This window comes from Nansenia antarctica (assembly GCF_963989245.1).
Source record: "Nansenia antarctica genome assembly, chromosome: 14".
Lineage (NCBI taxonomy): Eukaryota > Metazoa > Chordata > Actinopteri > Argentiniformes > Microstomatidae > Nansenia > Nansenia antarctica.
The window spans coordinates 10,102,274-10,129,755 of record NC_137684.1 but is presented as its reverse complement, the minus strand read 5'-3'; the positions used below and the strand labels follow the sequence as shown (position 1 = coordinate 10,129,755).

At 45.2% G+C, this 27,482-nt stretch overlaps 1 pseudogene across 1 annotated transcript; it reads right to left on the bottom strand.

Moving 5' to 3' along the window:
• Positions 1 to 1,783: 1,783 nt before the first annotated feature.
• LOC308169822 (L-fucose kinase-like) lies at positions 1,784 to 26,132 on the bottom strand (annotated as a pseudogene). The gene is made up of 15 exons: positions 26,031 to 26,132; positions 25,481 to 25,609; positions 23,842 to 23,943; positions 23,286 to 23,459; positions 22,662 to 22,735; positions 21,612 to 21,967; positions 20,275 to 20,491; positions 19,515 to 19,681; positions 18,314 to 18,541; positions 8,272 to 8,410; positions 7,767 to 7,886; positions 7,284 to 7,471; positions 4,337 to 4,436; positions 3,215 to 3,439; positions 1,784 to 1,855 (listed from the first exon to the last, which is right to left on the bottom strand). The product of its transcript is annotated as an L-fucose kinase-like (transcript).
• Positions 26,133 to 27,482: the final 1,350 nt, after the last annotated feature.

The following is a 27,482-nucleotide window of genomic DNA, read 5'->3' as shown; positions in this document are numbered from 1 at the left end:
ATTAACTCTGAAATTAGTCTGTGTAACCTCCCCAATCACACTGGTGGCACAGTAAAGCTGAATTCATTATAAAAAAAACTGTTCTGGCTCACACTTGTGTAACAGTTAATCATTGTCTGCCTGTAGGTTGTGGCCCATGAGGGTCTATTTGAATATATGTAAAACAACAACACTGGTGCATTACCTGAACCATGGCGTTGGTTCTGTGAGAGCAGTACTGAGGTGCCTGTGTGATGCTTTCCACCACAGCACTCACTCACACTCACACTCACACCTTCCCTAAGCAAAACAAACACACATGGTGTGATGTTGCACCTGCAACTCTGAGCCAGACTGTGTGACTAGTCAACATGCAATAGTGTAACAGCTGATCCTCGTCCAACCAAGGCTGAATTCAAACCCATGTAACAACTTAAATGTAACATACAAGCTTGCACACTAACCATTAAAGGTGAAGTGTTAGATAAGTAAGATAATAAGATACGTTTTATCTCACACTGGCCACACATACTGAACATAACACATGCTATGTTTTCTAATAGCGGCAAATGTGTGCATATCCTTAACAAACAAAGCGTAACATAGGTAAGCATCACAACACCAGGTTTTATAAAGGCTTTGTTTGGGCGCTCTTTTTTAATTAATTAATTTTGCCATTTAGCAGACGCCTTTATCCAAAGCGACTTACAATTACGAATTACAGGGACATTCCCCCTAGAGTAACTGAGGGCTAAGTGCCTTACCCAAGGGCACACTAGTAGTGGTGTGGCTTCAGGCGGGATTTGAACTCACAACCTTCCGATCCCAAGTCCAACTCACTATCCACTAGACCACCACTACTAGACCACCACTACCCCCCCCTCTTCAGTTCATGTTATTGATCATTCCTTACTTGCTACTGATGTACCATGGCAAGTTAGCACAACTGTAACAATCATATTGTACCTTTAAAGCAGCTATGCACAGCACTCCATGTCTCTGACCCATTTGTTGCGCTCAAGGAGAGGTATTACTTTTTCACAACATGATTACAAACTATAGTAGCTATAGTATAGTAATACGTCCTTATTTAGAGTCATATTAATCATGATCAAGGAGTAAATGACACAGTAGATGCTTTAAACCACAGCACTGGTTGATCTTTGTCCATATTTTCAGATCTCGGGAAGACAACGTCATCTTAGCAAACATACTTGATACATGAACACTAAACATAAGTTATGCTTTACTTTCAATCACATACTAAATGGCTCCGATGAGACATTTCATGCCCCATTTAAGTCTTAATAGGTGTTTGACACTGTTGAATGACAAAAGTTAGGTAACAATCTCTTAAAGCTAATAGTCAACTTCCAGACCGCTTGTTAAGCGGACTACCAGTAGATGCGCAACAGATATTACGAGGCCTGGATAATGATTTGACGTGTCAGTAACCACATCAATATGATCCGTGACCAGTATATTCAAGACTGAGTGGTTGTGTAACAGCATTTACGAATGGTGGTAACTTTGTTAAGTACTGTAACTTTGAGTCAGAGGGTTACTACTTAATAAGGTCCTCTGAGCTAACACTGCTTTCACATTTCATCTTTATAATTACTACTGAACACTCCAATAACAGTTAGTCTCACAACAACACTTGTGCAGATGTGTTGGTGGCAGTGAAAATTCCTTTCAAAAGGCATGTGCCAACTTAAGGAAGACACAGTGTACAGTAAGTAACGGGACAGTAAAGCAGTGGTGAGGTCCGTCCATGTTCATTCGTCTGTCCGCCCCGTCCGTCTCAGGAAGGCTCCAGCAGTGAGATCCCCTCCATGTCCAGCTCAACTGAATGGACAGTGAAGTCTCCAAGGCCCTGTGATACACAATAGGCAATGCTGGTTTGTTTTGGCTCCATAACAGGGTTCCTACAAGTTTCAACAAGTCAAATTTAATACCCTTTTAGGCCTTTTTCTAGACCTCTTTGAATAGAATTTTAGACCTGTCGCAAAACCATATGATAGCTTTTTGTCATCCTCGAGGTGATGAAATTAGGGATTTCACTGCCATACAGACAAAAAAGTCTGAAGGATAATGAATATAAAATAAATAAGTCAGATAATTACTCAAAAGTAAATGTATTAACATTAACAGTTAACTGTAGAAAGTCACTTCAACGTGAAGAGAACAAAGTGCACAAAAGCTTCCTTGCAGGACAGCTCCCTTTTTAGGCCTTATAAATCGGATTGATGGATTTTAGACTTTAGGGGCCCTTTTATGCACTTCATCAATAAGACGAGGCGGTAGATCTAAACTTAAGACGTGGAGGCGTGGTCAAGGCCACTTTGCTATTATGCGTGCTGTAGTGGGCGCCTAAAACCCGGCGCTAAGCAAAGAAATTAGTCATGGGTGTGTTTTGGGCGTCTTCTCAATCAACCCAATCAGCGTGCCAGGTGCCATTCCCTTTAAGAACCGGCTGCGTTGAGTCATTAGCGCTATGCTATTATGGAAGTCCAGAGAAGGAGGTCAGCGCGCTTCTCTGCCTCTCCCTTCTGAAATAAAGCATTTATACTGTGACCGTAATTGACGTCTTGCCGTGGAGCCACGTGCGTGTTCATGTGTGCCCACATGCATGCGCAAACCGCGGAGGCGCGCTCGTGTTTCAAAACGTGCATGAAGTCTAAACTTAAGAACTTTTCAAACCACTTCTTAGCGATAGGAGCAAAGTCAGATCGCATAATAGCAGGGGCGCCTAGTGCACTTCATTAACATATGAACACTCCCACAATGAGCAATATATGCACGGGAGTTTTACGTCTTATGTGTGGGCGCCTATCGACACCTGCATAATAGCAGTAGCGCGTATGAAGCGCATAATAAGGGTGGGGGTAGGTCTTAACCTGGCGGTGAGTCTTAATTAACACTTAAGACGGCAAGTTAAGAAGTGCATAATAGGGCCCAAAGGCTTTTTACGACCGGCGCGGGAACCCTGTTTAAACTCATGTAAAGACTGCCAACCAGAAGTTGATAGATCAGCTCTCCTCTTGGAAAGAAGTAAAAGTTTATTAGCCATTTCATGAACTGCAAATACATTCATCGGAAATTCTACGTTCTAGATTCTAGAGCTCTACATACATGACACAAACAACATTACCTTAATGACATGAATAAGTGCTCAGTAGGATATATGAATGCAACATAGTGGCCATTTCCGTCTCTCTCCTTCCGTACTCACGTGTGTATTGTTGAGGATGTGCCTCACTGTCTCCCCCTGCTGGGGCTGGCGGGTCAGCAGATAGAGGAAGCCCCCCCCCCTCAGCGTCGGCCAGGCTCTGCCCCAGGGCCAGGGGGCGGAGGGCGTCCATCATGGCCCGCACGGCGGCCGGCTCGCACCCGGGAGCCATCACCTTCTTCTGCTGCCAGGAGCGCTCCAGACACGCCCCCAGCCTGGTCAGAGAACCTTCCAGAAAGAGAGAGAGAGAGAGAGAGAGAGAGGGAGGGAGGGGGACACTTCTTAAAACACACCTTTTCACAATGGCTTACTTGGTTTGATCTCCTGTATTTTGTTTGTTGTTTTATCTGATTTTGCTGTTTTTATCTCATTTTGCTTTGTTGATTTTAATGTTTTGATATGTGTTTTTAAACTGTCTTGTAAGGTGTCCTTGAGAGCTTTGAAAGGCGCCCATAAATAAAATGTATTATTATTATTATTATTTATTATTACTTCAACAAAAGAGAATATAAAAAGTTTCCCCAATGAAAAAGTCCCTGTTCGTGCTAGCAAGCACATTTGCATTGTTATCTGGCTGGTCTCATGCTCAGTGTGTGATTGTGTTAATTTTACGAGTTCCGTCGAAAAGCTCATGTGCAGTACGGCCTGATTTTTTTAGATTTTTTTAGTGTCATTTGGTCACTTTTGAGTCACGTTGTGTTCAGTTACCCAAAACCGTGGCTTGGTCTGAGGGGGCGTCTCTCACTCACTCACTCACCAGCTGTCTCACCCTCACTCACTCACCCTCAGTCTCACTCTCTCTCACTCACCCTCACTCTCTCTCACCCTCAGTCTCACTCTCTCTCACTCACCCTCACCCTCACTCTCTCTTACCCTCAGTCTCACTCTCTCTCACTCACCCTCAGTCTCACTCTCACTCACTCACCCTCACTCTCACTCTCCCTCAGTCTCACTCTCACTCTCAGTCTCACTCTCACCCACTCACCCTCAGTCTCACCCTCAGTCTCACCCTCACGCTCACCCTCACGCTCACTCACTCACCCTCACTCTCACTCACCCTCAGTCTCACTCTCACTCTCACTCTCACTCACTCACCCTCAGTCTCACTCACTCATCCTCACTCACCCTCAGTGCACGCACGGGCACACTCCTCTGCATTGTCCACCAGCTGTTCAGCGTTCTCCACGATGGCAGGGAGGCGGCTGTACCAGCTCCGCACCACATCCTGCCAAACACAACACAGTTTAGGTAGGCTACCCAATATTATCTCCCGGTCTCAAATGGTTAACAAGTGTTAGTGACAGAGAGAGGTAGATTAGAGTTAGGTAGAGGAATGTAAAACGAACAGATCTAGGACAGACTTAATCCCTCATTACATATTCCCAAGATATTGCTGAAAGGTGACCTTTTTATTGATGTTCGATTACTAATATTATTTCAAACAGATAATTTCTTGAAGTTGATCACAGTACCAGAGTTTAGTATTCAGTATACAGCCTTTATGTATTTAGAATGAATATAAAACAAAACAAAAGTGGTGGAAAAAAAAGCCATCAATAAGATGAAAGGAACAGCTGATCTTGATGCTCTTGACCACAGATTTAGAAGAATAAACTCTATTACAATGCCCCCTGGGATAGGGAATCGCCAACCCTTGGTTCTAAGAACAGCACTTAAAGGTGGGGTTTGAGAAACACTCAGCTCAGTCAGGACAAACCTTAACACGGCATTGACTCACATTAAAAACTGAGGTTTAGGGACGAGGCAGAGGGAAGAGTGATCAGTTTAGGACCTGTGGCTTCCCCTCCTCATCTCCTTTCCTCCACTGAAGTATCAGGACAGTCACAGGACAGGACAGGTAAGACAGTATTATTCCAGGTGGGCATTTACCACCGTTTTTGTCTTATCTTTAAAGAAGTGCAGATGAGCATAAATGAAGTAGATAAGGCCACTCTTAACTTATTTTGATTCCTTTGTTCAATAATTGAAGAGAAATTGCAGCATTGGCAGGAAGTGTTCTACTGCTACTGTATAATGTAAACAGGAAGTGGTCAGAAGTGGTATTACTGTGAAAGACACAGGAAGGACGTGTATGTTAGTGTAGCGACTAGATAGAGCCAAAAATAAAAAGTTGCAACAAAAGAAACCTGTCTGGTTTCTGTATTGTAGACAGGAAATCATGTATGAGACAGACAGCCAAAACCATGGGTTGCCTACTCACTAAGACATTGATGTAGGATTGATAGTCATCATTATTTTGTAGAGATATAGTCTCATCCCTGAGAAATAAGTTAACATGCACACCATATTCCTGTATTAATCGTAATACGCACAAGATTCGGGTAAGCGTCATGTAAACACGTGCAGAACCGGATTAAGGCCATATTCCGATTGGAGAATATTCAGAATAAGACCCCTGGCATATACCTGTTTGAATCTGAATATTGTGACATGTATACACCTTAATCGGAAAATGTCGCTTTCCGGAATATTCAGTTACGTCTGCGCATGCTCGATTCGCAGGGAATCCTGGGTTTTGTTGTTAGGGACAGCATAGCAAGCCACGATGGCGACTAGCAGGAGCCAGCATTTCTGGAGTGAGGAAGAGACTGCAGTCTGCCTTCAGATAATTAAAGATTTAAATATCATGGAGAAAACATAGAAATAGTGACCTAGTGATCTTTCAAAAAGTTTGTGAGAGACTGAAGCAGGGGGGTTTTGTTAGAACAGTCGACCAGGTGAGACACAGGGGGAAAACTCTCACGGTGGCTCTGGCTGGCATGAACGGCATAAGCTGGAAGGCGATACACTCGTTCGCCATTTCTTCTCGCTCTTGTCTTCCAATGTTGAGGACGAAGTGGATCAGCAGGAGTGTTGTAGTTAAATTGTGGTTCAAAAGCGCAAGTAGGAGAACACAATAATGGAGGACTATGTTGGAAAACAAGCAGCTGTGGGTTAACGCCCGCTCAGCGACCACAACCAAGCTACCAACGCTAACGTTACTATAGTAACAACTATTTCCGGATGAATTCATCTGAGTTTTATTTTTAAGACAGGGGCTCGAATCCCACTTCTGACATACACTTTTTACTGCATTTCGTTGTCTGACGCTTGTACTCTGCAATAAGTTGAATCTAATCTAAAAATGTATGTTTAAAATGATGGCATAATTTATTAGAGAACTGACATAACTACAATTGTGTTTGAAGCCTTTCTGACTAGTAAATGATGTTCTTCTAGCATTGTAACGGGACCCTGGATTTGGCATAGATTATTATTTCTTATGATTACTGATGGATAGATGATTCACTTACTTAGACAGATGTATATATTGCAAATCGATTTGCATGAAGGCTTCTGTTAAATGTCAAGAAAATAAACCTTCAATTAAAATCAACCGCTCTCACCTGAGGCAAGGTTCAAACCAGCCAGACTATTTGTTTTAACCTTTGAAAAGTTTATTGAACAAATTGTGGAAATACCAGTTTATGCCCTATGTGTGGAAACAACGAATCAAGCTTTTGAGAAGACAAAAATCTTCCTTCTATAGACAGACACTCTCCAGAGACATGATGAGTTAATGTGGGGTTCAGAATGAAAAAAACGGTAAATGGACTGACTTATATAGACGCCTTATTCCAAAGCACTTTACAACAGCCTCTCATTCACCCATTCACACACACATTCACACACCAATGATGACAAGCTACCATGCAAGGCGCCGGCCGGCTCATTGGGAGCAATTTGGGGTTCAGTGTCTTGCCCAAGGACACTTCGACATGTGCCCAGCCGGGGCTCGAACCGCCGATCTGCCGACCTTGCGATCATTAGACGGCGGCTCTACCTCCTGCGCCACAGCCGCCCCCAAATGGAGGAACCAGAGGAGGATCAGGGAAATAATGACAACCGGATTTCCTGTGTAAGCACATCCCTCCTGTTCTGTCTATAGAACACAGAAGCCAATTGTTGAGCACACGATAAGCTGGAAGCACGGGAAACATGTCATCTGTCAGAGGAAGGAACATGTCTGACTTAAGAGACGAGGCTTCCTATCAATAAGAGCTGTGACTACCTGCAGTAGGTTCCGTGCTAGCCGTGTCTTGCCGGTGTAGACCAATAGGAGGTGTTGCTGTAGAGAGACCAGGAAGTCCTGGGACAGAGCGAGACGTTCCACTTCCACCCGGAGGGGGAGACACGCTTTGGACCGTGCCACCTTCACCCCCCCCACTAAACCCCCCACCTGGTCCTGCCATCCACCACCTAGGAGACGGTGGGAGGGACGGAGGGAGAGAGGGAGGGAGAGAAAAACACAAAGAGAGAAGGGGGGGGGGGTGAATACTCACCAGCGAACAACCTCAAGCCCCAGATTCAGATGGCAAACATGAACAATGTGCAACACAGTTATGGAACAGAATGAAAACACCTCCAAACCCCACATTCAAATCAAACGAAGCCTTCATGCATATAACTTTGTGTGTGTGTGTGTGTGTGTGTGTGTGTGTGTGTGTGTGTGTGTGTGTGTGTGTGTGTGCATCTTGAGTGTGTGTTATCTGACCGGTGGTGAGCATCTGCTCTAGGTGCAGGACAGCGTGGATGAGGGAGTCTGTGTCGTAGGTGCGGCCGGTGCATCTGTACACAGCTGCCAACACCGCCCCCGCCAGGATGCTGCTGGTACCTGCAGGTAGGAGAGGAGAGGAGAGGAGAGGAGAGGAGAGGAGAGGAGAGGAGAGGAGAGGAGGGGTTAAGGGAGTTGCATTCAGATTCTTTGAGAATTTTGAATGATTCTTTCTTTACCTATTTTTCTTTAACTCCACAAAGATCAAATTACGGATGGGAAAGAGAAGTAAGAAGGGATAAAGCACAGCTGAAATGTACATGTCAGACTTTACAGGAAGTAACGGCTTGTTGTTCCCTTGTATTAACATTCGTCTGGCATTGGCACGCAATTGCTCGAACGCATTTTGCATGACAGTGGACAAGCGTGTTGCGTGTGTCAACCTTTCCTCTCAGAGGTAATAGCCCATAATAATAGACCATAATAGAAATAGACCATAATAGACCATAGCCTCCTCCCAGCACCATGGCGATGTGGATCTCCACCCCCCCCTCCCCACCTCTGCAGCAGCTGCTCCTCCAGGGGCTGCTGGGAAGGGAAGGTGACCAGGCCGCTGCACACACACACCGCCTTCAGCAGGGCACCTGACACACACACACACACACACACACACACACACAAACACACACAGGGATAGAGTTATACCGTCTCATTTTGTTTTCCAAACTTGTGATATGACGTTACCATGGGAAGATGGGACACATCAGAGTGGAGGTCTTAACGGGTCCACCCCCGAACCCAAAAACTTCCCGACTCTGGGTCCCGGCTCTGACTCAGGGTTCCCACACCTTCTGAGACATCAAATTCAAGCACCTTTCAAGGACTTTCAAGACTCAATTCCCTCAAATTCAAGGACCCAACACGGCATCGTTTGAGACAGATAGTTTGAGACGGTTTAGAAAGAGTGAACTACCCTTGTAATAGTCTGTGAACTAATCAATAGTGCAGTGTAAGCTAATATTATACATAATATATGTATTTGTCATTTCTCATCCTCTTGGAGCAGGGGAGGGGGAAATGGAAACTCAACATGGGAACATCTATGGTGGCCCTTAAAGGTCAATTCATTTTAAAGCAATAATTATTGTTGCTTGAATGCAATACCCATTTAAAGCCCATGCAAGAGGTTCTTTTCATTATGGCTGTGTTCGTGAGGTGGCTGTGGTGCAGGAGGTAGAGTGGCGCAGGAGGTAGAGCTGCCGTCTAATGATCGCAAGGTTGGCAGATCGGCGGTTCGAGCCCCAGCTGGCCACATGTCGAAGTGTTCTTGGGCAAGACATTGAACCCCAAATTGCTCTCTATGAGCAGGCCGGCGCCTTGCATGGTAGCTTGCCGCCATTGGTGTGTGAACAGGGTATATACAGGAATCTTGAGGTTCATTTCAATACCTTTCTAAGACTTTTTCCAGACCTCACCGCCACTTCGAGCTGTAACCGTTTACATCAGTGACACCTTTAACTTAACAGTTTTAGTTTGCAATAGACTAGACCACTATCATACAACAGAATTCAAATAGGCTGGGAAAAATTAAACCAAAGGCAAGGTTTATTAAAAACATACATGCACACACACACACACACACAGATATACAGACACACACAGATGCATACGTACACACACACCACACATACACGTACACACACACACACACACACACACAGATATACAGACACACAGATGCATACGTACACACACACACCACACATACACGTACACACAAACAGACAGATATACACGCACACACGCACACAGTCAGTTAGGGCAGCATACACTCACCAACATGCATACACATATGTTTCAATACAGTAGACCTAATGTAGGATAAAGAACATATCCTGTCCATATAACATCCCAATAACTCTTAGTTAAACAAAAAGGGATTTAAGAAACAAGACGTAATGTGACATCCCACCAAGGGAGACACACGTCCTAGGACCATCTAGGCACCCAAAAGGCACCATCTAGGCGTCCAAAAGGCACCATCAAGAGGGCACAACAGCGGCTATACACCCTGAGATGCCTCAGGAAAGAACACAACAAGCAGGAGATACTGGTGGCCTTCTACCGCGGCGCAGTGGAGAGCATCCTCACCTACGGCATCTGCAACTGGTTCTACAGCTGCACAACAGCGGAGAGAAATGAGCTACAGAGAGTCGTGAGAACAGCACAGAAGATCACCGGCGCCCCCCTCCCCTCTCTGGAAGAGCTGTACAACACACGCTGTCTCAGGAAGGCCTCCAAGATCTCCAGGGACCCGACCCACCCTGGGCACGTACACTTTATCAGGCTGCCCTCGAAAAGGAGGTACAGGACCCCGGCCGCTAAGACAAACAGACTGAAGAACTGCTTCTACCACAGGGCCGTCAAGGCCCTGAACACAGCAAAGGCCTAAGTTCTGGGCCCAGGACAGTCTGGACGGATTGTATGGCAGCTAGTGCTGAGGCACAAACATGTACATTTCAAGCCTGCAAACTGTGACACTTTAAATAACGTGAAAAAATACTTTTGTGCAATATGACAACCCTAGTTGACTATCTGTGCAGTATAGTACAGTGGATTGTGTACATAGCCTTTATTTATGTAAACCAGCTCCTTACCTTCTTGTGATTTTATTCTTTTTCTAAAAGGTTTTTTTTTTTTTCCCTTTCCTAACACCAGGGGAGCCACCCCTCCTAAATTTCGTTGTTTGGTACCTGTACTGTAGCAATGACAATAAAGTCCATTCATTCATTCATTCATTCATTCATCTCCCCTCCCTAATTCACCATTTGAACAACAACAGTGTTCTCAGACAGGTTTGGGTTTGGTCATGACATGCTCCACTCAACCAAAAAAAAGATCTTCATGACTTCATGTGCCTCAGCTCGTCTGATTTCAAGTCCAGCAGCTTCTCAGTTTCGACCAGTGTGTTCTGTTTTTCTTTGCATCTTCTTCTCAGGGTGTTTGATTTTGTGAGCAGCTGGGCCATTAATGATCCACATTTCCCCTCTGCCTGCTCAGCTAGCTGATCAGCATCTCTTTGGAGGGAGTGGCACACCTCTGTCAGAACCTTTTTCTTTTTCTTCAGGTCTTCTATGTCCTCTAGAACGGCTTTTCTCTTGAGGCCCTGTGCAGAACTCAGTTTCTTCCTCCGTTCATCTTCCAGGTAAATCCTGTACTTTGACCTTGCAGAGGCTACTGAACCCATGAACTCCTTGGTGAGAGGTACCTTGAGAACACCCCCACAGACACAGACCTTGTCGCAGACCTTGTCGCATCAACCTCAAAGCTTCCATCGACCTTTCAAGGATGTTGCACGTTTCAACCTCCTTGTTGATGGAGAATCCTCTTTCTACCGTGGCTTGTCCATGGGACAGAAGTAGAAGGCTCTGAGAAAACTTGGACAGCTCAGGGTAAGACTGGCTGAGTGCTGAGTGCAGGAACACATCAAGCCGCTCCTTCAGGGGCTGAAAGGAGAGGAATCTCTCATCTCTCGCCTCAAGAGAGAGAAAGCTCTGGAACTGTTGGACGATCACATCACCTGGAACAGGGGAAATTAAAGAAATATTACTAATAGGTTAAATTAAATTCTAGTCATTTAGTTAATCTTTCATTGGACAAATACACGGCAAAGTGTCTGTAAAGTAATTAAAAGGAAAGCAGTGTAGTGTAGATATCTTCTGTGTTACTATTATTTCATTCGGATGCATTTGAAAAAAGCTTAGACACTTTCACACTGACAAAAGAATGCACAGAAAATGGTCTTAGCCTACAGTAACCTATCCACTTCTACTCTCTGTATATTTTTCCTACCAGCTGAGACGCCTCCTGCCAACTGCTTGTCCTGCAGCATTGTTTGTACTGTTGTCTTCATCTTTGCGAGGCACCACTCTGCATCTCTGTGCATGCTTGTGGGATCTAAACATCCAATGGCCCTGATCACTGGAATTTTCAGGGGGCTTTTCTCCTGCACTTTCTTAACCATGTTAACCAGGCCCTGCATGCACTCTTTCCTGAAGGTGAGCACAGAAAGCTCACCTACCCTGCTTCCTGGCTTGCCCTGAAGTGCCCGTGACAAATAAGGAACAGACTATAAACATAGGCTATAAATTATGTAGAAGGTAAGCTTTATAGTCTAAAAAAAGTTTCTCCATATCCGCTATTATTATTATTATTATTATTAATTAATAATAATAATACAAACAGCAGAATAAGATGTACAAATTGTAGTTGGATTGGTGTACAGATAGAGCAAATCCAGACATACATCCCTGAAAAGAAAATAGGCAGTATCAAAATTACCTTGATGGCAGTTTCAGCACCCAGGCCTATGTCAACATCCTTGTAGGATACCCTGTCCGCCTCATCAGCCACGTCAATGTTGGTCAGCTTCAGGGGAGTGGCGTCTTGCAGGAGCTCCCCCTTTACAAACCGCCGCAGGAGACTCTTAAAAGGATATAGCAAGCAATCAGTGACAGAACTATCCTACTAGCCTACCATTAAACAGATAATTGGTGTGAGTGTGTGTGTTTCTTTGCATCAATGTTTTATCTCAAGTGACTTGGCCAATCTATGTAAAACTGCACATGGCATTGAGGATGGATTGGCAGAGGGGCACTATTTTGCAGAGTTGTGGACCACCACAAATCCACGGGTATGGACTAGTTAATATAGATTAATCATAGTTGAATTAGGCCCTAGTGTAATGACTACCTTCAGCAGCTCACTCAAATCTTTGGCCAAGAAGGGCAGAACTGGCTCATCAGTTTGATAGTTGGTCAGGAAGGGCCTGAAGGTCCTGGATATCGCCAGGAAGAACTGGAGCTTGGCGATGATGAGGGGATCCGCTTGTGCTGCCTCAATGATGTCGTAAGAGGCAGTACCGGGGTTTGGGAGCTTCTTCTGCTTGACTGCATCCATGTACATCATGATCATTGGCCACACTAGAATTGCCCTCTCTGACACAGGGACATTTTCAACCCACCTGTGCAAAAATGGACAATGTCAGGTCACTCCAATTTTAATTGTGTCATTTTACTTCATTGTTGCCACATAAAAACACAGACATTTCAGGCCAAGCCCTTTCTCAATGTGTATTCTCAACCTACCCGTGGCCACAGAATGGTAGCGGAAAGCAGGTGGACCCAGTCAAGGCAGTGAAGTCTTCCCTCCTAGCTGGAACATTGTGGAAAAGGAAATGGAGTGCTCGAAGGACCTTGTCCAGCTGCCACATAGTAAAACCTGCCTTCACTGCATTGTGGATGGTGTGAAGCCCACAGCTTCCAACATTGACTAGATGAGCACCATACAGCTCAGCATGCTCTTTCTGGAGGAGGTCTGCCAACTTCAAGTTGACATTTGGGCCGTCCATACTGATGGATAGAAGCTGCCTCATATTGAGTTTTGCAACACATTCCTGTGAATAGACACAGCAATTAGTATTTAATGACAATATTCATTAAATGTTTATTCTTGAAATACACTGCCATTCAGACATTCAGTAAGATATTAACTATAGCCTAATTTCCACTCATCATTATATGTAAATTACTTCCAAGCCATTCAAGCTAAACTGAACTGCTAGCCTGGTCACCCAACTTCACTCCTCAAGAATAATGAAGACAATTTGCTAGTTAAAGGACCCACAATAACCACACACACACACACACACACACACACACACACACACACACACACACACACACACACACACAATCAATCAATCAAAATCACACATCCAACAGTAACCTTATTACACCACTCTCTGTTTCACATTTATCCCTAGGGATACATTTTTATCCTTACTGACAGACAACCACCCTCTCTACCGTCCATGCCTCCTCCTCCCCAATCCCATCAACCTGTGTCGAGTCACTTGCCACATCCCAATCTCATCTATTAATCTACACTTTAGCCACACGATTGTCCATAAGTATAAGTATGAAAAATGTAAATAAACGTACTTTGATGTGATGCAGCAGGTCGTCAGCTTTTCCGTGTCCCAGGAATTGAGAGCCAATGTACCGTGATTGAACACGGTCATCCTGCCAAAACCGAATGTGGACGTCGAGCTGTTTCGTTTTTGTTGACTGGTTGAGAGACTCGTCAAACATCAGCACAAACTGGCCAGCCTTGTTAATGGTGTCAATGAGCTGCTGCTTAAAGTATGGTGCTATCCCGAATCTTATTATATATCCAGTTTTGTCCTTGCCACAGGAGAACGTCTTGGCAATGTCCGAGTCTGGAAACATTGCCTTGAAAACATCGGAAATGTTTTCGTTTGAGTTCAGTGAGTGGTGTTTCACCGCTGTGTCGAGACACCATATAATCTCCGCACGCAGTGTTTGTGTGCCGCCCAGAGCCAACCTGATGTCGGCAAAAGACGAGGCAGAGGTGGCTGCCCTGTTAGTAGCCACGGTCGTAGCTGTAACGTGAGCTTCATTGGGTGCGGCTGGTGTAACGTCGGCAGTAGATTTAGGTAGTGTTGCAACGGCAGTAGCACAAACATTTACAATAGAGAGCTGCCGCTCTCGGTGACCAACGGCGGCCTTGTGGCTAGCGCCATGCATGTGCGACTTAACCCCGTTGATCCCCATCGACGCAACACTTATTTTCTTTTTACATATACAATACGCCTCCCTGATGTTACCGGCGACTGGTTGCAGGCAGCCATGGCTTAAAGTCTGGCACATCCAACCAGGACTCCGCAAATGTACACTTTCCCATTGTTATTTTTTTACACTTTCCACTTGGTTTCTACAAAATGATTCAAAGAAATTCGTTTTCGTCTTTCGCTCTCAGGGCGTCATGTGACGTAACCTCGGGGTTATGCATTACGTTAAAGTTTCCGGTTCATCTTAGTTTTTTTTAAATAAAACTAATAAATTCACGAACTTTTACTAAAAGTTTTTAGGACAAAATCTTTGGACAGAGTCTAATTCAGAAAAATACATACAAAATTCAAGACCTCATAAAATCGTGATAAGACTTTTTAATACTTATTAAGGGTCTTGATTTTCCCAAAATCGATTTATCAACTTTTAATACTTTTCAAGACACCGCGGACAATGTGTGTGTGAATGGGTGGATGAGAGGCCGTTGTAAAGCGCTTTGGATAAAGGCGCTATAAGTCAGTCCATTTACCATTTCGTAAATTCGCTCTGAGAGCACCGGAGCGCACAGTGTGTTCAACGGCAAGGGACCAAGTAATTTGATTGGACAAGAGGCATTCCATGAGTGCTGATCAGATTTCCAGAAAGAATTTACGAAGGCAGCCTATATCTTTTATTGTGTCATTTAGAATGTTGGAATGTATAGAAGTTCTGATGCTGTTTATCACTACCATGACAACGGATGTAAAACATTCAAAAGTAAGTAACTTCAGCTCAGTGCAGTGCAGTGTTCTACATTCATTTGCAAACATGGACAAAGAGAGAGAAGATATTGAGAGACAGTGGGAGGATATAAGGAGTGCTATGGAGGCCTTGGAGAAGAAGGAGGAGGAGATGGAAGGAATGGAGGTGGCCCTCTTTGAGGAAAGGAAGCAGCTCAACAGAGACAACATGGTGTTGAGCAGGAAGCAACAGCAGATGGAAATAAAGGTAGAGTGGTGGAAAGAGAAGACAGACATCTTATTGGAGGACAGGGAGGAGTTGAGGGCAAAGGAGGAGGACGTTTGGAAGAAGGCAGAGGAGGTTGAGAGGAGGAGTGAGGAGATGGAGAGAGAAAGGGAGGTGATGGAAAGAGAGAGACAGGAAATGCAACAACAGCGTTTGAAGAACAAGAAAGAGGAGGAACTTCTGAGGAAGGAGAGAGAGGAGATGGCTGAGAAGGGAGAGAGACTCTGGCAAAAGAGGCTCAAACTAAACAGAGCTCAACAGGAGCACATGCTCAAAACATGGAGCGACACTGATGCCCTGACTAACCAGAGAGGACTGCTGGAAGAAGAGAGAGAGAAGTTAAAGGAGAGGGAGAGCAAGATGAACTTGAGAGAGAGTGAGGAAATGGAGAGGATGGAAAGAGAGAGACAGGAAACCGAACAGCAGCGTTTGAAGAACAAGAAAGAGGAGGAACTTCTGAGGAAGGAGAGAGAGGAGATGGCTGAGAAGGGAGAGAGGCTCTGGCAAAAGAGGCTCAAACTAAACAGAGCTCAACAGGAGCACATGCTCAAAAAGCGTTTGAAGAACAAGAAAGAGGAGGAACTTCTGAGGAAGGAGAAAGAGGAGATGGCTGAGAAGGGAGAGAGGCTCTGGCAAAAGAGGCTCAAACTAAACAGAGCTCAACAGGAGCACATGCTCAAAACATGGAGCGACACTGATGCCCTGACTAACCAGAGAGGACTGCTGGAAGAAGAGAGAGAGAAGTTAAAGGAGAGGGAGAGCAAGATGAACTTGAGAGAGAGTGAGGAAATGGAGAGGATGGAAAGAGAGAGACAGGAAACCGAACAGCAGCGTTTGAAGAACAAGAAAGAGGAGGAACTTCTGAGGAAGGAGAGAGAGGAGATGGCTGAGAAGGGAGAGAGGCTCTGGCAAAAGAGGCTCAAACTAAACAGAGCTCAACAGGAGCACATGCTCAAAAAGTGTTTGAAGAACAAGAAAGAGGAGGAACTTCTGAGGAAGGAGAAAGAGGAGATGGCTGAGAAGGGAGAGAGGCTCTGGCAAGAGAGGCTCAAACTGAACAGAGCTCAGCAGGAGCATATGCTCGAAACATGGAGCGACAGCGACGCCCTGACTAACCAGAGAGGACTGCTGGAAGAAAAGCTGGAAAAGATGCAGACAAGGGAGAGCATTATGAATGAGAGAGAGAAAGAGGAGAAAGAGAGAGAAGAATTGAAGATGGACAAAAAACCGAGGGAGGAAGCTCTGACAAAAGAGAGGCAACGGATGGTGAGTGAAAAAGAATGAATAGAACGAGATATAATCTACAGTAGTCTATAGTCTGACATCTGAGGCTGTGTTATGGTTGGGGGGAAATGTGTAGGCTATACCTTGACCTAACTACCATGATCTGCTTCCTGATTTGTGGACCAAAGTCACTACTCTGACTTTGCATTCTACCTCCTCTTCTTCCACCAATCACCTCTAACCCCCTTATGTCCTGTTTTGACTTTGTTGCAGGTGAACATGGGCCATAAGGATCACCTAACGGTCACCACAATCGCAGCAGCCTGGGCCCTGAATACCAGCCTCCACTCAGAGAAATCCCAGCCAGCAGGCTCAGGTAATACATCCCATACACTACATGAGTATGTGAGGGTTTGTGTGTGTGTGTGTGTGTGTGTGTCCATACAGTTCATTATCAAGGTATAACAAAAGAGCTTAAAGTATTATTTCCAGTGGAGTGGGGCCTATAGACTAATATAATCAGCTGAGCTCACTTGACATTGGCCCTGCCTGAATACAGTGATTCTGTTGCAGGAGATGGCTTACTGACCTGATTGGCTAAGGAACTGGAGAGGAGAGGAAGGAGCGGAAGACAAACTTATTATTGATAACAAACTTGATTATAAATGCTTTCACCATTTCATCTGTGACTACTTTGAACTGCAACTAGGGAGTTACTATGGCAATTCTTGAATGGCCAAGTCAATCTTTACATTTAATCCAATTGAACATAATTTCCTGATAAGAGTTTAGGCAAAATGATCTAAAAACAAACAAGTGAAGATGGCTGCAGTACAGGCCATCCCCAGACAATACCCAGCATCTAGTGAGGTCAATGGGTTGCAGATTAGTTATTGCAGTTATTGCATAATCCAGGGTTCCCGCACCTTCTGAAACATCAAATTCAAGCACCTTTCAAGGACTTTCAAGACTCAATTCCCTCAAAGTCAAGGACCCAACACGGCATAGTTTGAGACGCATCTAGATGAGAATTGATATAATAGGAACTATCCGCTCACAGACAACAATTAAAAAGAGAGGCTTGAATGTGTGAACACTAGATGGTCTCTTGCCTTCTCTATCACAGAACAGCAAAACAATATATTGTGAAATATGTGTAAAGTTAAGCAATACAGAGACTTATTTACTAGTTGACGAGCTAAGAAAAACATTTTTGAATATATATTTTAAAAAAATAGAGAGAGAGAGAGAGAGGAATTCAAGCACTTTCAATGACCTATGTCTATTTTGAAAAACTTTTAAGGCCTTGATTTTTTTTCTCTCAAATTCACAAACTTTCAAGGATTTCAAGGACCCGTGGGAACCCTGCTGACTGTTCACAGAAGTTTTATTTCAATTTTCAAATAAGAAAAACCCCTGACCCGACATGTACTGTACTACCACACCACTCCTCCCTCCATCCCTCTCCTCTCTCCCTCCTCCCCTGTCCCCTGCTTGCTTCCTCCCTCCATCCCTCTCCTCTCTCCCTCCCTCCTCCCTCCCTCCTCCCCTAGCCCCTCCCTCCTCCCCTACCCCCTCCCTCCTCCCCTCCCCTCTCTCTCCTCCCCTCCCCCCTCCCCCCTCCCTCCCTACCTCGATGGAGGGAGGAAGCAAGCAGAGCCTCACCAGGTGCGTGCGGCTGACAGTGGTCCTTCAGATCCTCCAGCCTTTCACAAACGGTCTCCATGGCGACACCGCAGTCCATCCCTCCGCTGGAACTGACCAATAGCAGGCGGGGCTCCTTGATGCGCCGAGCCCTGGCGCCGATGGGCCGCCTCCCATCGACCCTCACGGCCACGTTGACCACGGAGCCGCCGTGTTCAAAGGCGATGGGGGGCGTGTCACTCCAGCCACCTGGGGGGGAGATTACTGCTGTTGACTGGTGGTGTGTTCATAAGAACTTGTAATAATAATAATAATAATAATAATACATTATGGTCAAATGCCCCCTCCATGGCTGTTCTCGTTTAACAGATGGATGGTAAATGGACTGCACTTATATAGTGCCTTTATCCAAAGCACTTTACAACAGCCTCTCATTCACCCATTCACACACACATTCACACACCAATGGCGGCAAGCTACCATGCAAGGCGCCGGCCCGCTCATTGGGAGCAATTTGGGGTTCAGTGTCTTGCCCAAGGACACTTTGACATGTGGCCAGCCGGGGCTCGAACCGCCGATCTGCCAACCTTCCAATCATTAGACGCCGACTCTACCTTCTGCGCCACAGCCACCCCACATTAGACTTATATAGTGCTTTTCTAGACACTCAAAGACGCTTTACAAACTGAAAAGATCGAGTAGTAATAATAAAAAGAAACAAAATAAATAAATAAAAGAAAGTATAGGGGCGTAATTGAGGTAGTGCTGGGGACACATGGGAAGGGGAGGGGGAGAGGGAGAGGGTTAACTGGTGAAGGCGAGCTTGAAGTAGTGGGTTTTGAGGGCCTAATATCTTCAGGCTTACTGCTGTGACTGGTGGTGTGTTAACACTAGAACAGCCGTGCCTTTTTTACCTACTAAAAGAGCCGCCTCTTTACAATGCTTAAGCTGCTACTTACACACAACGACCACTAGTTGGCCATCTGTTCAATTAGCCTGCTTCCTACACAGAAAAACGGCAAAATAGCTTTATACTATTGATGTGATTTTGAAAATGTAAGGATACTGGGTGGTAGAACACACATATCTAGGAAAAGTCATGAAAGGAGGGTCCTGAAATTTGATAGAGTGCAAAGATTTTCTTTAGTCACAGAGGTCAAATGACCCCTCATGGCTGTTTTAGTGTTCATAAGAACTGGTGAACCAGGCCTCTGCGACTCACCTGATAGGTCCAACCTGGCAGGACACTCCACTTCCTGCCACGCCCCTATGGGCATCACCTCGCCACGACCGATGGAGACGTACGCCTGTGCTGACATCACAGCTTGGCGTAGCAGCACCTGCCCAGCCCCCTCGTAGTGTCGCGCCGCACGCACTAGCAAGTCTGTCCTGTAGAGGGCAGCAACACATCCACGCAGTAGGTCACACTAACACTACTAATACTGCATGTATTATTGACTCGTGTAAATGACAAAATAATGATCTGTTTCCATTGTCGCAAACTCAAAGGCTGCATCACGATAATCTTGACCGGCTTCATTTCTAATACAGCCACTTTTGACTTTTGGATTTTTGTTGCAAGTAATTTACATCTAATTTAGGCTTAAGAAGGTACAGTATGTAACATTTCGAGCTTTCTAAAAGCTTCCTAATGGTTGTAACGACTCTACGTTTAATAATTAGCAATCAGGGAAAGAAAGAAATATTTCATGAACGAATCCTGTTTTGGTCCGGAAAAAGCACATTCAGTGTTCAGGTAGTCAGGTAGTGTGCTGGTAGTCATAGTAACCAGGTAGTGTGCTGGTCGTCATAGTAACCAGGTAGTGTGCTGGTAGTCATAGTAACCAGGTAGTGTGCTGGTGGTCATAGTAACCAGGTAGTGTGCTAGTCGTCATAGTAACCAGGTAGTGTGCTGGTAGTCATAGTAACCAGGTAGTGTGCTGGTAGTCATAGTAACCAGGTAGTGTGCTGGGTGGTCGTACCTGCTGAGCCAGTTGAGTCTCTGGGCGGCCAGGGTCTGCACCCCGCCAGGCAGGTCCCCCCGCTCCAGCAGAGAGAAGGCGTGGCTCCAGGCAGGGTTGGCGGCCGGCCCGCTCCTCAGACCCCCCCTGCCCTCCCCGGCCAGACAGCCCAGCACGTCAGCTATACAGGCCAGGCAGCGGGCCGCCACGCCCAGGTTCTCTTTGCTCCCTGCCGCGACTGGAGGTCCCAGAGAGAGAGAGAGAGAGAGAGGGTGGAGTGTTAAAAGGTGCGATCTCAAATTCATAGACAGAGCTTTGTGTTACTTTGAGATATCTATGTATCCCACTCTGAGCTCTCTCAGAATGAACCGATAGAGAGCAAAACGCAAAATTCTACGCTAAATACTGGTGGGAAGCCTGCATGACCCCATCGCCAGGAAGTCCTCGTTTTTAAACAAAAAATGTCTTAGAACCCTAGCCTCATGCCTAGTTCAGTGCCATTTTAATTATGCAATCAGCTCATGGTACTGGAACCTCAACAAACCTCTGAAAACTAAACTTCAAACAGCACAGAAGAAATTAATTAGAGTGGTGTTGGGCTTCCGTTACAAAGCGCACGTTGGAAAGGCCCAATTCATGGAGCTTCAATGGCTGCCAGTTGAAGCCAGAGCCAGTCAGATGCGTCTTGTGACAGTCCACAGGGTCCTGAACAACAGAGCTCCGGCTTACTTTAATAATCTCTTTGAGAGAATAGCACACTCATACAACACTAGAGGAAGCTGCCATAATCTAGTCCCCTGTAGACACAGTAAAAAAAACAGGAGAAGTTTTGTTCACATATACAGGCGCAGTGGAATGGAACAAGTTGCCTTTAAGCATCAAAGAAACTGACAGTACCGCAGCTTTCAAGGCTAAGATCAGAATACAGCTGTTTAGCAACATCCCACTGTAAACCAAATAGAGAGTTATAGGACAGGAGAAGGACTTGTATGTTCCAGGCTAAATTATACACGTCTTGGAAGTTTTTATGGACTTGTTGGTTGCTATTGATGCGCTTTGTCTTCCCACATCAAGGACCTGTTTGTCTGTCTGTTCTGTTGTACTGTATGACTGTATGGGAGTGTTGTACTGTATGGGAGTGTTGTACTGTATGGGAGTGGCTGTTGGTATGGCCCCTTCCCCTCGTGGCCCTTTTTAACACCAGGGACAGCGACGGAAACAAGTCACAGACTTTATCGCTCCATCCCTGACAATTACAAGCATCATTGTCTCCATCTATGTATTTGTATTATTGTCAATAATTCAAATAAAAATAAAAAAATTCGATAAAAAAAAACATTTGGAAACGAGCCACTCACTGGAGTCTAGTGTGCTCAGCAGCGCCTCCTGCTGGCCTCCCAGCACAGCAGCTCTGAAGCAGGGCAGGAGGCTGTGGTCACTGTGGCCCTTCAGTGTGTCCGTCACTCTCCTCCTCCCTGCCAGGAAGAACAGCTCCTCCCTCCAGCCCAGCTCCGCATCCTGGTCAGCCAGGGACAGCACCTCCCTGAGAGACAGCCTCCAGGCCCCCTGCCACTGCTTCAGCGACCCAGGCCCGCCCAGCAGCCAGCCGACGCCCTCCTCCAGCCCTACAGCGCCCTCTCTGGGCTGGAAGACCGGGAACAGGCGAGCCTCCAGGAGGGAGCGGGGTCCGCTGGACCCCCACAGCTCCTCAGACCTGCAGGGGAGGAGGGGGGAGGTGTGATGGGGCAGTGGTGGTCTAGTGGATAGTGAGTTGGACTTGTGATCGGAAGGTTGTGAGTTCAAATCCCGCCTGAAGCCACACCACTACTAGTGTGCCCTTGGGTAAGGCACTTAGCCCTCAGTTACTCCAGGGGGAATGTCCCTGTAATTCGTAATTGTAAGTCGCTTTGGATAAAAGCGTCTGCTAAATGGCAAAATTTAAAATTAATTATTATGTTCTGCTCATCCACCTGAGTACAACAGCTAGTCACATACTGTATCATGTTTTCAGTTTGAATAACATGCAATAATACATAGTTTATGCATGCAATAGTGGAAATAGCTAATTGTTTTCATATCGACAATGCGTGTACAGCCCACACAGATCTTGTAGAGGGATGTTAAGTAGTTATACTGAGAGTGGTGCTGCTGCTCCCATTCATGTCCCCTGGCATGGCTACATGGCTACATGGTAGCTCCCCGCCAGACAAAGAAAGCTCAAGAATGGAAATATTACTGAAAAAAGGGTCTAGATGAGCTGGGTTTCAGGTTTAAGGCAAGGTCAAGGGTCATGTTAAGGTTAATGTTAAGACAGGGGGTGGGGTTAGTCTCTATTCATCTCTATGGTGGTTAGTCTCTATGGTGGTTAGTTTCTAAGATGGTTAGTCTCGCCACGCTATCAGTCCTACTGTATCTCAGTGCGGTCGTAGAGGTCTCTCCAACTGTGGTTGAGGAAGGTAGCAGTTCCATGGTCAGAGGCGACCTAGAGGAGAGGGAGGCGTGGGTGAGAGGCAGGGGCGGAGAGACGGGGGGTGTCTCAACTGTCTCTGCTCTACTCCTCAGATCCTTCTTAGCTGCACTAAGGAGCACCATAGGAGATATTTTCTGCCTGCCCTAATAAGACTGTACAACTCCTCCTCTGGCTGGCTCGATGGGGGTGATCAGAGTCAGGCTGGGGGATGTTAAATACATTACATTTTTGGCATTTAGCAGACGCCTTATTCCAAAGCGACTTACAATCAATACATTTGACTAAGCAATCCACCAAAATCATCAATCCACCAGTCGTAGCAGGAAGAGTAATCCAGCTCAGGCCCGGGGCCATTGATAGAAGGAAAAACCTTCTTCTATGACCTTCTTCTAAACCTAACTTTTTTTTTTCATACTGGACTGTTCTTACTGTGTAATGTTTCAGTGGTTTGACTTGAAAACATGCTTCACTGTCCCGTTACTGACGCAGGGCACTGTAATGACATCATGAGCTACCGAGTGATGACATGAACAAAGGAGAGCAAGAAAAAGCGTTTTGTTACCTCAAGATCATCAGAAGCCCCCAGCGCTGTATAAACAGTGAGCTTCAGATTTCCAAGTTGTACACGGTGTCCCTGGATGATGATGTCATTAGTTAAAGCCAGCTTCCGGAGGTGCGATGAGGAGGTCACCTCCAGGCCTGACAATAAACAACCTGACTGGAGCTCTAGTGGACCCTGGGGGCAAAGTTCAAAGGTTAATCAGTGACTTGAATCATTTTCGAGTAGTCAGTAATATCAGCTGATGTTGATATGGTCCTAAAAAAAAAAGAATAGTTAAGTAATTACTTTTTGCATACAAGCCTCAGATATCCTAATGACAAGCTACTACATTTTTTCTACATTGAGATGATGTGAATGTTTGAAAAGGGGGTGAAGAATTTGTATAGGCGTTGTTAAGAGAAAATATAATAAATAAACCTCTCTTTCTTTCATGTACCCCATCGGGTACAGATCAGACCCTCAATAAAGGAAGGATGCAAGTTTGAACTATTCATATAGTGAATATGTGAATATGTCAGAATATGTAAACAGGCTCTGAGACTGAACGCCTCCTGACCTGCAGATGGCAGTGTTGGATGACTGCTCCTGTCGACAGGCTGACGTCCCCCTCCAGCACGCTGTTGATCACCCTGCCTCCATCGTCCACACAGCGGGGGTTCTAGAGGGATGGACAGACATCAAGACATCAGTCACCCGGAGTTTAGGATAAAATTCGCTTTGCTCTGCGTCGTTTGGAGCTGTGAGAACGCGCATTCGAAGTCGCTCCCGGAGCAAACAACCAACGCATGCTCCGCTTGAAAAGGGTGGTTTCGCTCCGGTTAGAAACGATGCATCGAGGCTGTCCATAGGAAAACAACAGCGCATGCGCGTTGATCTGGATAAGAGCGGGACGAACGGGCAATTTTAAATTTTTCTGATCAATCAACTAGCATGTCTGTTGCTTCGATAACGTATGTTACTTCGTTTACGTAAAGGGCTGTGAGAACGCAAATCAGAGAAATAATTTATGCAACAATGTTACAATCTCATCCACTTGCTCCAGGTCACGATTCGGACTTTCATGTGAGAACATGACCTTAGATTCATAGATAGAGCTCCAGTATGGATTCAAAGGTTCGCTTTAAACATATTTTGAAGCTATAATATGACACATGTATACAAATAATGTCGTAAAACAACCTTGCTATCCTGCAAGAATCAATGGGAATACTGTACATTATCATTAATTGAATTGACAATAGCAGTAACTAGTGCAGATTGTACCTTTAACAGTAACTTACAACTTGTTAAACTACATACAGTTTGATGGCACAGTAAACAAGATATGACATAGAAATAGGTTCAGGGTCAGCAGGAATAGGTTTCTATCTCTTGACATTGTCATCAAGTCATTGCCTATAAACAGACTGCACTTACATAGTGCCTTTATCCAAAGCGCTTTACAACGGCCTCTCATTCACCCATTCACACACACATTCACACACCAATGGCGGCAAGCTGCCATGCAAGGCCCCGGCCGGCCCGCTCACCGGGAGCAATTTGGGGTTCAGTGTCTTGCCCAAGGACACTTCGACATGTGGCCAGCCGGGGCTCGAACCGCCGATCTGCCGACCTCGCGATCATTAGACAGCGGCTCTACCTCCTGCACCACAGCCCCCCTTCCTGCGCCACAGCCGCCACCTATGAGTTTTGTGAATGCAAGGACTGAATTGAAGCATACAGATATTCAGAGGAGGTGTGAAGAACGCTTTTCAATTGAGGCTGGTGAACTGTCCTCCAGTTAAATACTCATCTAATACGCATCTATCAGCTCTGTGTCCCTGGCAATGAGACTCATACCCTGAAGGCCTTAGAATGTGGTTCTGATTCCTGTCTGAATCTTCACTGTAACTGTCAATACAAATGAAAAATATGAGTGGGACTGCCCCACTCAGAAAAAATAACAAACAAACAAAAAGAATGTGGTTCTGGCATCACAAGATGTTTTCTCCGACACCTGGTCTTAAAACCACTTGACACACTCATGGGAATAAGGCTAGACAACTAGGTATAACCCTTCCTCATGTCAACTAGCTTCAGTAGTAAATAACTGTCTGTGCCACAGCTGTGTAAAGTTTGTAGTCATGACTGTTTGTGACATGTGATGTCTTCTGAGTGTCCTGAGGGTGTTATGAAGGAGGAGGGGGTTCCAGTACCTGTATGTGTGAGAGGGTGTCTTTCTCTGTCCCCTCGCTAGTCAGACGGGAAATATGCTCTCTCCCAGACATAGTCAGGTAGTCATAGCAACCACCTGGAACATAAAGTCTCGCGAGATTTAAATAAGCCTAGATTTTCCTTTAGCGACGTTGATGGAATACCCCCCTGTGTCCTCCTCACCTGTATTGATTTGACTGTTGTTGTTGTTGTTTTTTTACTTTAGACCACATGCATCCTCTTTTAGTAAATGTATGTCTGTAAGTGGGCTGCCAAGAGTTAGTATCTAGGCCCGCTATACTACATTGCATTGGCTTTTCAGTTCAGACACAACCCATGAAAACTCAATTCAATTCTACCAGAAGGCAAGGTGTAGTAATAAGCATTTCCCCATTACACGTCAAACTCTTTCAGATATATGAGGAAGTGTCTAGGGGAAATGTCTGGTGTTGGGAATTTGTCTGGTCTGGTGAATTTCTCGAAACATTCTAATCTTGCAAAACAAATAGCTTAGGTTGTTGTGTATGAGGTTCCAGACAGTCAGTCACCAACTCTGTGGTTGATATTGCAGATGGGGGACTCGAGCTGTCCAGGAGGGAGTGACTCCCAGTCGTCGATGACGGTGGAACTGAGCAAGGAGACTCTGGACACCATGCTAGACGGGCTGGGCCGGATCCGGGACCAGCTGTCTGTGGTGGTTGGAAAATGAGGACATTCACCTTTGGCTCTAGGGTGCATCTAAACACTCTAGAGTGGCCTATCGCCCTCCACTTCAACTGCATTGAACTCAAACCGTAGGGAAAGTAAAACCAGTATGGTGGATGCCTATAGAGAGATCAGCCGTCGGCTTTTCGCCAGTCTGGTTTTCACATCAAAAAAGAGGAATCGCCTCTACTATTTGGCTTATGCACTTTGTTCAGTAGTAGGCGAAATATTTGGAAATGGTGGAACAGACTCCCAGTCACCTGGGGAAGAAAGAAGTCACCATACACACACACAGTGTTTTTTTATTTTTATTTGATGAGAACAGAGTTTAACATTAGCCGATTTGCATTCACCATTTTATATTTTTCTTTCCCCACCCCCACAATGACAACAGAGAAGAAAGGAAAGATACTACATTCCCCTATTGGCCTGTCATCTTTTGAATCAGCAGACAGTGGCAACAATGTATTTTTATTCACTGTTTATTGTGTAAATAAATGAAGAGATTAACTCTGAAATTAGTCTGTGTAACCTCCCCAATCACACTGGTGGCACAGTAAAGCTGAATTCATTATATATAAAAAAAACTGTTCTGGCTCACACTTGTGTAACAGTTAATCATTGTCTGCCTGTAGGTTGTGGCCCATGAGGGTCTATTTGAATATATGTAAAACAACAACACTGGTGCATTACCTGAACCATGGCGTTGGTTCTGTGAGAGCAGTACTGAGGTGCCTGTGTGATGCTTTCCACCACAGCACTCACTCACACTCACACTCACACTCACACCTTCCCTAAGCAAAACAAACACACATGGTGTGATGTTGCACCTGCAACTCTGAGCCAGACTGTGTGACTAGTCAACATGCAATAGTGTAACAGCTGATCCTCGTCCAACCAAGGCTGAATTCAAACCCATGTAACAACTTAAATGTAACTTACAAGAAACCCATTTTTTAAAAAAAGAACATGACAAATTGAGTAGGGGACAAATTTACTCCAGTTCATATGGAACACAGAAGAGGGGTGTTGCTATAATTATACAACCACACATACCATTTAAAGAAGAACAACATATATACGATAAAGAGGGCAGGTTTGTTTTAGTAATTGGTAAAATAGAGTCAATTACTGTCTCATTTTTAAATGTATACTATCCACCGGAATTAGGCCCAGAATTCATGTCAGAAATAATCGAAATGTTAATGACAAAATGTAAAGGAATCACCCTAATGGGAGGAGATATGAATCTTACAATAAATCCTAGACTAGATTAAAATAATAAACCACACAGAGCTG